Source organism: Vipera ursinii (genome assembly GCF_947247035.1).
Source record: "Vipera ursinii genome assembly, chromosome: 2".
Lineage (NCBI taxonomy): Eukaryota > Metazoa > Chordata > Lepidosauria > Squamata > Viperidae > Vipera > Vipera ursinii.
The window spans coordinates 227716587-227730284 of record NC_139513.1 but is presented as its reverse complement, the minus strand read 5'-3'; positions in this window follow the sequence as shown (position 1 = coordinate 227730284).

Sequence of the window (13698 nt, the reverse complement as noted above, 5' to 3'; positions counted from 1 at the left end):
ACTTCTTAGTTTTAGCAGCACTTCAGGGATCTACTCTCTCCCCATTCCTATTTCACGTCTATATCAAGACCTATGTCAAGGTCATCCTTCAGCACGGAATATAGTATCATCAACATGCTAATGATACCCAGTCATATATCTCTGCCATGATGTAGAGATAAACCAGATTAGAATACCTAAAGTTATGAATTCTATTTCTACTTTTATTATATACTCACAGTAACACATCTTGCAAGTCTCAAAATGCTTCTTCCCTCCCTCTTCTTTTCTTTCTGAAAACTAGGGAAGATCAAGTTGAGATGTTTTCTCAAACTACAATTACACCTGGGCTAACCAAATGATGCCAGTAAGGTTTTTTTTCTCCCCAGTGTCGGGAGACTGTAGGGGTTTGGATGGGGGGGGAGAAAAGGCTTCAGCTGAAGCCCGTGGCGGAGTAAAGTGAAACATCAGCCTTGAATTTTTGCTATGCAGGAAGTATCACAGAAAAGATCTTCCTTAATTCTCATTGCTGTTATCAGATAGATGCACATTGTGCTTTAGTCTGGCAAAATTCTGTCTGTTGGTAAACAGCAATAAAATTATTTTCAGTATTTACATGTGTCATTCTTGGTTTTCCATGCCTGACAGGCCTGATAATATTGAGTAACTGTAGAGTTAAGTCTAAGTCCCTAACATCCAGAGACTTTCCATCTTTAACTCTGTGGTGGCACTTCCCCAGTGAGAGTAGATGCATAGTTTGGAAATCCTCCTGGACTTATGACTTCTGTTTAAAGGAGGCCCTTGCATAGGTTAATCTGGCATGTCAGTTGTGCCCATTTTGGAATTGAGGAACCCTACTCACTGTAATTTCCTTCCTTCCTTCCTTCCTTCCTTCCTTCCTTCCTTCCTTCCTTCCTTCCTTCCTTCCTTCCTTCCTTCCTTCCTTTCTTTCTTTCTTTCTTTCTTTCTTTCTTTCTTTCTTTCTCTCTCTTCCTTCCTTCCTTCCTTCCTTCCTTCCTTCCTTCCTTCCTTCCTTCCTTCCTCTCTTCCTTTTTGTTGGATTATTGATGTGCAGTCTACTGATGGGAGGCTGCCCTTGAGAGCATTCAGAAGTTGAAACTGGTCTAGAATGCAGCGGTATGAGAGGGTTTGGCATCTCTTGTTAAGCCCATATAACATCATGAGCTGCAGTGACTCCCAGAGAACTTCCAGGTATGATTTATGATGCTGGTTTTACTTAATATGCTCTACATGGCATAGGGTCAGGCTATTTGCAGGGCTGCATTCTCCCATCATTTCTGCTCATCCCACCAAGAGGGTTCCTTTGGTTCTGGGCCCCTTCCATTAAATAGTGTCATCTTATTGGACTCTGGAGTCATGTCTTCTTTGTGAGAATGCCTGCCCTGTGCAACAGCATCTCTCTGGAAATCCAGATATCACAACCTTGTAATATATGTATAAAAAAACCCTCAAGTGTTTGGCTGGATAGTTACGAGTTTTGCTAGATAATGTTGTCCTATGAGTTAGGATTGTTTTTGACATTGAATATTATGTTTGATTTGCCAAATTGCTGTATTTAATCCTCGTAGAGGGCTCAGAGTCACGCATGGGAAATGATATAATAAACAAACAAATATTGAATAATATGCTCAGATGAGCCTCTTTTTGCAGATTTTAGTATTTGAATGTTATTTATTTTTGGAGGATGTTTTTATTTGTCTTAGTTCAAAATACTTTGAAATCTATGTTGGAATTGGAAGAAGAAAAAGACCAGACTGATCTAATGACAACTAAATTACATCAAACATCAAAAACTGAACTATTAAAGCAAAATTTTAATGGTTACAAAGGGGACACTTTCTTTGCAAAACTGATATTTGGACGGTCCCCCTGGATTCAAATAAGGGGTGTAGGAAGAAAGGGAGATACATTTGAGAATTTAAAGATGCCAAAAGGGAAGCCTGATTGGCACAAAAGGAAGGCAAGAGTTAGATTTAAAAAATTGAACTTGTCTTTTTTTTGGGATTCCTAAGGGTAGAGTTTAAAAATATCTTTTAATGGATTAAGGGGAATTTCCAAAAAATATAACTGATTTTACAGTTAGGTTTTAGATCTGTAAGGGAAAACAAAATTAAGCTTCTAGAATATACCTCTGAACTATATTATAGAATTTGGAATGAGATAATGAAAGATAGTATCTTAACAATTGATGGTTAATACGACGTATAGAATATATTAGTTGTAATGATACAGACAGAAATTCATCCTGTATTTAACTTTTAAAGGAAAGTTGGCTATTAGAATTGATATATATTATAGAATTTGGAAAGCTATAATATAAGATATTTTGCTAAAATTGGTGAATTGTTAAGACGATAAATTGATGTTAATGGTAAAAAATAAAAATGTTTTGAAATGAACAATGTAAGTTTTGTAGACAGGATAATTTATTGAAATAGGGAAATGTGGGTCACCCAAAAAGTAAGCTTTCTTCCATTTATCATAGGTTATTCTAGATTATTTTATTGCAATTAGGTAAAACCTAAAAGCAGGATATTGATATGTATTAGTGAAAATATATTGAAAATGCTTTTAATTGACTAGGTCACAATTAGAAATGTATTAATTTGATTAATTTGACTATGTTATAACTAAGGAAATCGGAGAGGGAATCCTTGTTGATACAACCTGAGCTATTTACAAATAACTTGTTATTTGATATTGTTTACTTTTGATTACCCAATCCACCTTATTGCTTCTCCAATATTTGAATGTAAATATTAAAAAATTAATAAAACTTGTAATAGAAATCTATGTTAACCCTTATTTATTCTTCCCACTTGAATCTATTTTAGTTGGAGTTAATAAAGTAACACATCATTAATTCAGAATAGGAAATAAGCTTGTGTATATGAAGCATCATTTTTTGAATAGTCTTTATCTGGGTACATCATCCAGAAGTGTTCCCTTGTGATATTTCTCTAGGAGCACAACCAGCAGTACTGATTTCAGGGTCCCTAAGCTGATTGAAATGACTCGAGGTCTCTTCAATTGTATCCAAATAGGGTATTTCAGGCAAGACCGGGATGCCTTGCATACAGTCACTCATGCGCTCATGACCTCTCGTTTGGACTACTGCAACGCTCTCTACATGGGGCTGCCCTTGAGGACCACTTGGAGGCTTCAACTGGTGCAGAATGCAGCCGCGCGAGTGGTGTTGGGGGTCTCCCGATACTCCCATGTTACACCTCTGCTCCGCGAGCTGCATTGGCTGCCAGTTGCCCTCCGGGTGAGATTCAAGGTTTAGGTTTAGGTTTAGGTTTTATTAAATTTTTATACCGCCCTTCTCCCGAAGGACTCAGGGCGGTGAACAGGGCAAATCATAAAACTACAAAAATACAAAAGTTAAAAAAGAATTAAATTATTGCCCAAAGTAAAAACAATAAAAAATATATATAAATTTTAAAACCCTAAGTAACTCCCCATCAGGCCAGGCCAGCTTGTTCAAATAAATGGGTCAGAAGGAGCGCCGGAAGGAGCGGAGATCCAGTGCCATCCGGAGCTCAACCTGCAGTTGATTCCACAGAGCCGGGGCGCCCACAGAGAAGGCCCTCCCCCTGGGGGCCACCAGCTGACATTCTCTGACTGGAGGCACCCTGAGGAGGCCCTCTCTGTGGGAACGCACAGGGCGGAGGGGAGTCGACGCCGGCAGCAGGGTGGTATATAGGTGCTGGTAATGACCTATAAAGCCCTACATGGCATGGGTCCAGATTACCTACGGCAGCACCTGCTGCCGGAATCAACCTCCCTCCGTCCAGTGTGCTCCCACAGAGTGGGCCTCCTCAGGGTGCCTCTGATCAGAGAATGTCAATTGGTGGCCCCCAGGGGGAGGGCGTTCTCTGTGGGCGCGCCAGACCTATGGAACCGCTTGCCGGTTGAGCTCCGGATGGCCCCCGACCTTCGCTCCTTCCGGCGCGATTTAAAAACTTATCTATTTGAACAATCTGGCCTGGTTTGATGGGTTTAGGGTTGGATCTAATTTTAACATAGTTTTAATTATTGTATTATATTGGGCATGATTATTTAATTCTTTTTAACTTCTTTTTTAACTTTTGTATTTATATTCTGATATTTATTGCCCTGTACACCGCCCTGAGTCCTTCGGGAGAAGGGCGGTATAAAAATTTAATAAATAAATAAATAAATAAATAAATAAAATCCCTGATAATATGGTAAGATTTAGTCACATTCAAATAAATGTGGACAAAACTCTTCTTCAAAACCTGTTGTACAGTGCAGAAAAGCCAGAGTAACTGCAAGCAAGGATATACTGAATGGAGCATGGCTGAACACTGAACAAAACTTTGTAGCTGTTTTTTTAAAGAGCGGTTTTTTGTTTTTAGTTATCTTTGTTTTTGAAATGAAGAAGCAACTACTGCATTTCAGAAGTTTAGCCCAGAGGAATTCTTTTCCCTGGCAAATTGCTCTTTGATATGGACAGAAGCTGTGGTGAGTGGGAATGGATGTGCCCTTGCTTCGCTAAACTCCTGTTTAAAGAGAGGAGATTTGTCAAAACCAAAGAGAAGGCAGTTGTGAACTTGATCAACTTCCCAGAAATTGTGGAGTCCTTGGTGCTCTCTGCGTTTGGTTGTTTTCTTGCAGACGTTTCATTGCCAAATTAGGAAACATCACCAGTGCTGGTGGGAAGTGGAGTTTGCTCTCATTTGATATACTAGTATAAAAACTAGTTTAATAGATAAAATGAGAGCAAACTTCACTCCATATGAGCACTGATGTGGTTACCTAGTTTGGTAATGAAATGTCTGCAAGAAAAGAACCAAACTCAGAAGAGCGCCAAGGACCCCACAGCTCAACTGTGAGTTACAAATATTCTCTTCTATCATTCCTAGGACTGAAAGCAAAATTATCTTTATAATATTATAACTATTATAATTGTCTTTATAATTTGCTCTTTTTTTTTACAAATCTAGCTGTAGTTGACCCTTTATTTGCAGAGTGAATTTCACTAACTTCTACTTATTGATCATGCAAAAAGATCAGAATGATGGAAAAATCTACCGTAGGCACAAACTGTTTTATCTGAAGGATGTTTGATTTATTCACAAAGGACACTCATTCCAGAGTATTTTCTTATATATATTTTTTTTAATTTTGTTCAGCATTAAAGAAACTTCATTAACATTGATTGTCATTTACAGAAAACATTCAAAAATCATGTGTGCATTATTATGGAATGCTAACAGTATTGAACTAATAACTTACAGGACATAAAATAAGACAAAAAGCTAATACATTCTAAAGAAATATAAAATCTTTTAAAAACTTCAATAGGGGAGGGTGGGGGGTGCTGGTCCTAAAACATTTGTAAGAAAAAATGGTCACTTTCTAAATGAATCAGGCTGTAGTTTGCTTGTTGTTGTTGTTTTTTTTTAATTTACTCACATTCACATAAATATTAAACAAGGGAAAAAGCAGAGAGAGAGGTCAGAAAGAAACTGCAGATATCAAACAAATGTTATGTCACCTGTTTATTCTGCATCTACAGGCCAGTAAGTATTATCAGTATTATACAATTAAATTTCATGGGCAAAATTAATATTGAGATTATGAAATGCATTCCTCTAGATTTTTTTCTGTGCCAATTTTCAGGCAAAAACATAAATTTGATGGGTTTTTTCCCCCAACAGTGGTAATTAATGTTTGATCACAATGGAGAACTATCCATACAATATAGGGAGATAACTTAAAACCTACAACAATGACACCTACAGCCAAGCACCAAATAATTTTTGGCTCTAACAGCACAATCAGAGATGTTATATCTCACTGGAAATAGAATAAAAAATATTAAAGTTCTGAAACTTGGAAGTATATGAAAATCAATTTATCTCATCATTCTAAAAGCAAGGAAGCATTTCAAGGGATTTTTTTTCCAAAAAATATTAGAAAGTTTTATTTAAATCTAAATATATATTTTTTTAAAATAAATTGGTCATCATAAAATACTACCCATGAAAATTCAATTTAGGTAACCCACAAAGGCAGCCTAAATCATTTGTATTTTTGATCCCATCTGCTTTTCTTTCACAGGTGTTTAGACCCCAGAGGTATTTTTCCCTATTAAGATCCTTCAAATATTATTTGGAGAAGGTCAGTTATGGCTTCATCTTGCAGCTACAGAGTGATCTGACCTCAGATTGAAATAACAAATGAAAAATGTACAAAAATATCTTAGTTCATTTGACAGGAAACTTCATTTCGGCTAATTTACACTGGAAGGGTTTGTGGGAAGACAGGAAATGTCATCTATGAGAAGGTTTTCCTGTCCAAATCTCCCTGAACTGAATACAGATTGGCCTAGGAATTGGGTGTTCAAACTCCTTTTGTGTCAGCTGGATTTCTGTAGGAAAACTTCCCAAAGGATTTGCCCATACAGTATACTGTCTAGAAATATAAGTCAGCAATTATTTTGCAAATGGAATTTTCTATTCCACTAGGTATTTTCCAATTTGCATTCTTACTTGAAATAGGATTTACTGACAACTCTTCCCCTCCCTCCCTGTTATAAAACAGGAATATGACACTAAACACCAAGACTGTTCAAAAGGCTTTATCTATTACAATCAGTTTCCATAAAAAAACTGAGAAATACATTACACTCATAGGAAGCAAGTACATAATTTGCTCTTTGATGTTATTTTCTCCTTAAAAAAGCATTACAAAGTCTTATGCTTAAACACTGACATAGAAAAAAAACCCAACAGTGTATTTAACTGTTCCAAAGATTATTTACAAGAAAAAAAATTACAGAGACAGCATACATAGTATTAGATCTTCTGCCAGTATATATTAAAAGTAATTCCATTTGAAAAAATATTGTATTTGTCTTCTACATTTCTACAATACATATTCAGGCTTTATTGTTGTATACGTGTGTGATTTTTCCCCCCCAGTGTCAAACAAATGAGGCAGATATCAGAAAGTTGGATGATAAGCACAGAGTTTCTGCAGATATTTAAATTCCTGATGTATGTGAATTGCCTCTCGTGTACAGCCAGAATAAATTATTTCTTTAAAGGTAGTCAAATAAAAATAGCTTTTTGCATTATTTTTTTCAACAGTTCTTTTCCAGGGGATGCTCATGCCTGAAAATTCTTTTTAGGAAAAGTTCAGTTAAAAAAAACAGCAGACATGGCAAAGCTATCATGGAAGAAAATTGGAGACCAGTGGTTTTCATGCGAATGCTCTCATGTGCTCTCATAAGTCCTGGTTCAGCCACATTTCAAAGGAAATCCAGTAATGACTTGTCATGTTTTATGACTGTCAAAAGGCAGAGCCTGACTTGAAAGAAGAGATGGCATGCTATCGCTGCCAAAATCAATAAAATAAATTGTCCCTGAATGATATTACACAATCTGAATTAGGGGAAAAAATTGAGTTTCACCACTTCAGGACTATCAACGAGGCTTGAATCCAGTATGTATTCATTAAGTAGTTTGTTTGATAGATCACAGAGATCCTAATAGGGCTCTAAGCAATGGTGAGCCCTGTGGATTCAAGTCTGTTTTACAGAGCAAAATATAACCACAATAGCTTCCTTTTGTTAACCATCTCCATTTGCGTTTTAGTATGCATTGAAAGAATGCATGGCTTTTCAATAAGAAACAGATATAACCTTCAGACTTAGGTGTGTGTCTGATTCAAGGCTATCAAAATAGTAAAAAAAAACACCTAGGTTTTTTAAAATATTGCATGGCTTCTGGCTCCATCTAACCTGGAGAAGGAACCCAAACCCACTATGCTTATTAGCCCTGGCAGAGTCCACTAATAGCAGAATATTGTTAATTATTCCTTTTCTGTGCAATAGAGGAGATGGCTTAGGGCAAATATGAAAACCTCAGAAAAATAATGCAAAAAGCAGTCCTAGGGGAAAAAAATGATACTCTAAAGCATCACACCTTTCCTTCCCAGTGTTTTAAATGGGGTTCAGAAAGCTCAATATATTTCAGTTGTGCTTTATTTATAATGGCCACAAGTGCAATCATTGTATCTCTATGTCTCATGTAGACGTATAGGTCATGCTATGAGACAAAGAGAAATATATCTGCTATGCCATTTGATGGCTTCCCAGAATAAGTGCAGGATTCCCGTCGCCAAAAGAGGAATGCTTGGTTTGCTTGATGGAACTTCAAAAGTTTGTAGAACATCGTATGACACAGGTTTTGCCTGATTTAGACATTGAAGTAATACATTGAAAAGACACAATCATAGTGCATTTGAGCCTTAGAAGGTGGCATACTAATCTATTTTGCTTTGATTCTTTAGGTCAGGAATTTAATCAAAGACAAATATAAGTGCTTTTTTTAAAAAATAAGCTGTTTTAATAAGATAAAATCTTTGAATTTTATCTTCAGGATAAAATCTGTTCTTTACACCAACCTACGTTTATCAACCATTTGGATTTCTGCTTCAGGAATAACAAAGAATCCAATGGGGCAATATAATTTTAAAATATCCAAGATAATAACTTCTTAAGTTATTCTTTTCCTGCTGAACATGTTTGAATTGCCATTTTTTACTTACATAAAACTTCTATGTCTTTCTAGAAAGAAGCATACATTCCCCCTAAACCAACAGCAGTATCTTCAGTCATATTAACAGCTCCATCTTTCAAAAATGACCTAACAGAATGCCAAAATAACAATAAATCAATACGGATATAATTACAGTAGAAGTTTTTTTCCTCGCTGAAAGTTTACAGAAGACAACGTGCAAAACAAACATTTTCTGCAAATATGCTTACAAAAAAGAATTTTCAGATTTTATTGCTGCTATATCCAATTTTTTTGTTCATCCTATGAGTGGTGGTACCACTGGGATGAGAAAAATAAAGTATTACATTTTAGGGTACTAAATTCACTGTGTGCAGTTCTAGCCTCATGGTCTGTGATGATGCTGGAAACATTTTTTGGATCACCACATTATAGTCCTCCAAAATATTTGTGCGTTTCTTTATTCTTTTTATGTAAACTGAAAGGATGGATTTTTTTTGTTTCTTTTAAAATCAGTGTATGAGCACAATCAGTCCATGTCACTATACATTCAGATTGCTGTTTTAAAAGAAAGTTCTGGAAGTTACCACTGGAGAAATATTATTAGGAATCTTTTAAATAAGGGGAAATAACTATTTTGGGGTAATACGTGGTCCAGAATTAGGTATATGGAAGAGTTTTCCAAGTGTAAGAATATTTGAATAATGAAACAGTTTCTTCAAGAATCTAGCAGAATCCTTTCATATACTTAGTGTTATCAGGGCTGAAGATTAGATTATATCCATGAAATTCAAATTCATTTTATAAGACATGAATCTCTAGTGTGCCGCTTTGTGAATAGATTTACGGTTGTGCAAAGCTCTTGGAGGAGGTGGTCCCGCAAAGCACGTTCAAAGGCTGAACATCCCAGCTTGAAATGTTAAAGTAGCTACTGTATGTCTTTTGGATGGCTTTTCCTGCAGCTGAAAAACCCTCCCCTCAGAGGACTGCCAGAAGTGAAATGGCTATGTACACATATGCATAGGCAGATGGCTCATGAAACTGGTATAATCTTCCTAGTTGTGAAAAATTGCTTTGGGAGCACCTCAAATGCTTTGCCCAATCCTAATATTTTCATGTGATGCAAAAAGAGGTATGCGGCAGATTCAGAGTAAGTGTGAATGTTGAAGTGGACCAACACAGTTCTGGACAAGCTCCCTTCACCAACCTTGTCCTGTTTCAAGATCCTGCTAGACCTTGTTTTTCCTTATTCAATTTGCTAAAGCATGGTCATACAACAAGCATGATAGGAAAGGGGAAAATGCATCAAATGTCATTGGGAAAATTCATGTTAGGACAAGTTTGTCACAGCATAGACTGGCCACTGCAGTCAGACCAAGGTAAGTAGTGATAGGAAAGGATTCTGCATGGAATTTTGTTAAGCCAGTATTGGGCTAGTAGAGTGCTGTTTCTGTCTGCCCGCTCTTATACGCCAGTCATTTCAGTGGATTAGATAAACACACATTATAATCTTGCTATTATAGGACTTTGCTAAAGAACTCTATGAAGTTGTGGGTTGTTGATCGAATTGGGTCAAAAAACAAAAAATGAGAAAGAATGCAATTGAGGATGACTGGTGACTGAAATGCAACCAAGGACTTCAAAAATACTTAATAACGCAAAGTCCCTCTTGGTCTATATTTACATCATTTAAATACCAAACTGACTAGTAGCAACTGAATGAATTTGTTTTTCTCCTTATCTTCCCTTTATGTTGAATTTAGTTTTTTAGAACAGGTTTAGTTTGCAAGGCATTACTAAATGGATTTGAGGGGATGGGCAGGTGTTTTTTATTTTTATTTTATTCACATTAAAGGCATGGTAAACTATTAAAATAAGGAGGACATTTTAAAATAATGAATGGTATTACATTTAGAATATTTTTATATGATATGTGAATTTCCAATTTAAGATAGCTTTTGTTTCCCTATTGAGATTGTGTCACCTGTTTTAAAAGGTATTGTCATTTATTTTATTTGTTTGTTAGATTTATACCCCACATTTTCTCCAGCAGGTCAAACTGAACCAATGACCTTGGCCAAACCAAGAGAGAATGATTAGCCCAATGAATTTCCAGTACCCAAGATATACCTGATGTTGGGTTTGTTTGATTGTAGTCCAACAAATTAATGTGTGTATCATGCAAGCTATACTCTTGAAAGTTATTAATTAACTGACAAGCTAAAATAATGGGTGAATCGTATAGGATACCCAATCAATACTAAAGGCACATTCATCTTTCATCATTCCCAGGCTGTTGGTAAAACTTCACAAAGACAAGATACTTTAAAGGATTTTTATGAGTAAATATAACAATAATTGTTTGTGATCCAACCTAGATTAAATTATGTGATGAAGAAAGGAAAAGGGAATGTCCTGGAATATAGGAAGTTAGGAGGGAGATCACTGATTAATTTGTCCCAACATTATCAACCTCACTGGCTTTTATAGTAGTCCTTATGGCTATAAAAACAGTTTCTCAATTTTTTCCTTGATGAATCCTATGAGGTGTTCAGTCTTGGAACACACATACCTCTCTCTCTCTCTCTCTCTCTCTCTCTCTCTCTCTCTCTCTCTCTCTCTCTCTCTCTCTCTCTCTCTCTCTCTCTCTCTCTCTCTCTCTCTCTCTCTCTCTCTCTCTCTCTCTCTCTCTCTCTCTCACACACACACACACACACACAGAGAGAATGTGCCAAAAATATTATTATAGTTAGGCCAGAAAATATTTGGTGTGAATTGTTAAGATCATGGAAACTTTGTGATTGCCAACACACAGACTCCACGAAAGGGGTCTTTAAAAAAAGAAAAGAAACTATGGATACTCCCTGTTCCCACTTTTTCTACCATTGTCCTATATATTTCTCCATGTGGTAAATCAGCAAAACTATGGTGGTTAACTGTTAATACATTGAAATGTTCAGAGTCCAAGACATTGATTCTAAATCATTTACCTAGATTAAATCCCAAGTCTCACTGGTTTATAGATGTATATTCAAGTAAGTGCATATACAATAGCTGTACAATAAATCCACCATCCTCACTCTTTCAAATCAATATTTTTTTTGCCAAATGGTTTGAAATTTTTGGCTTTATGCACAACAATTTGATTCCAATGGATGTATGTTAAGTTTAAAATATGAATTTTGTGCTCCAAATGAAAATGTACCACCAGTGGTGAATGATGCTCAAGAAGAACAACAGTGAATTCAGTTTCTAACCATTCATTTCTAAAGCTGGCTTGAAAGCCTTGTCTGGGTTTTCCACATTTTGGCATCTCAATTTGTGCCTTTCAACACATTTCTAATAGTTTTTTCTTTCATATTATATATTATTTTTAATAAGGTAATAATATCCCTGAGTGGCATACAGTGCAACATCTGCTTTAAGCAGTGATTGTCAATTACAAAGAGTGAAGGTTTCACATGAAAGAAGAGGATGGCGCTATAGTGTTTGTGGTACATCAGGTATTGATTAGCTTATAGAAATGAGGCAAAATGGCTGGGTCATCACAGTCAGACATACAATTAAGTGTCAAGAAAAACCTGGAAGTCTCAGTTTTCAATGTTTCAAGTCCATATGCATTTCACCACTGCTCCCATATTGCCATGTTGGGATGATAACTGAACCCAGTCTACAGTTCCATATTTGCTACATGGTGTACATGGGCACCTTCTTTCAAAATGGAGAGAACAAACTCTTTTATGTGAAGGAATCACTAAATAAATTTACTTTTATGTTATCAGCCTGATTTTCCATAAAGATTTGCTGAAGAAGGCAAACATTTAATGGACCCTACACTTGATCTGGGCCCCAGGCATTCTCCAATTTTACCAATTACGGTAACTAATTTTACTAATTAAAAAAATCCTTCCTTCCTTCCTTCCTTCCTTCCTTCCTTCCTTCCTTCCTTCCTTCCTTCCTTCCTTCCTTCCAAAAAATTGGAAGAGTACAGAGAAATGGAATTAAAGGAATGATCAACTTGGGCAGCTATTTGTGTATGTGTAGTTCTCAGAATAAAATAAATTTAAGGGAAGCTTCCCAATTTCCCCCCGATATAGAATCAAGATGGAGTAAAAAGAAGGAAATCAAGAAGTCTGTATTAAATGAGAGTTGGAAGAGCTCAAGACCTCCCAGCCTCAAGTCCTGCAAGGTCCCTAATGCAAACAATCATCAAATATATATTGCATTTGAAAACAGCCTGGTTTAATTGAGTGTCTTCTATTACCCTGTTTTCCTAGCAATCAGTAAAGTAATCTTTCCATTAGAAGGAAATATGACTCTTGGAATTAATTCTTTATACAGAGAGCCAGCAGGAGTGACATTTATACAAAATTAAGTCCCTGTAGAAGTGTAACAAGCAGTCTACATCTGTCTGCTCAGACACTGAGAATAAAGTAGCTCAGTGCTTGTACATTATTAGAATACAATATAAAGCGTTATTGCTGTGTTGATTCCAAAACAGAAAAATCAACTAAAGGCAAGAAGGATATCATTTACTGGGACAGTGTATCTTGTCAATCCCATTCCTTGTAGAGGAAAGGTTTTAAACAAAATAAAATAGGATGTAGCACACATTGATCCAAGAAAAATGTTTTGACATAGCTGCACCTCACACACTTCTTTTTGTAAGAATTGCAATATTGCTGCAAAACAACATTGTGGTGTGGTTAAGGTGCATCTTCTGCCTATCTCCAAAAGGCTCTGGAGCCTTACAAGAAAAAGATACAGATGTCAGAACTAAACAGTTGGAAATTTACTATGGTAGTGATATTTGTGTGTGTGTGTGTGTGTGTGTGTGAGAGAGAGAGAGAGAGAGAGAGACAGACAGACAGATGTCTGACAGACAGACCGACAGAAGAAGGAAATGGTATGGTAGTGATATTTGTGTGTGTGTGTGTGTGAGAGAGAGAGAGAGAGAGACAGAGAGAGACAGATAGAAGAAGAAAACGGTATGTTGCTCTTCATTCCATCCTTTTGTGAACAGGTACCTCTAAATTAAGAGAAGTAGTTAATTAATCCCTTCCAGCAAAAAGCTTCTGTTAGCAGAAACAAAGATTGTAATTTTCAATTCCCACTGATGTTTACTTTCAAAACCTGTAATGGATGA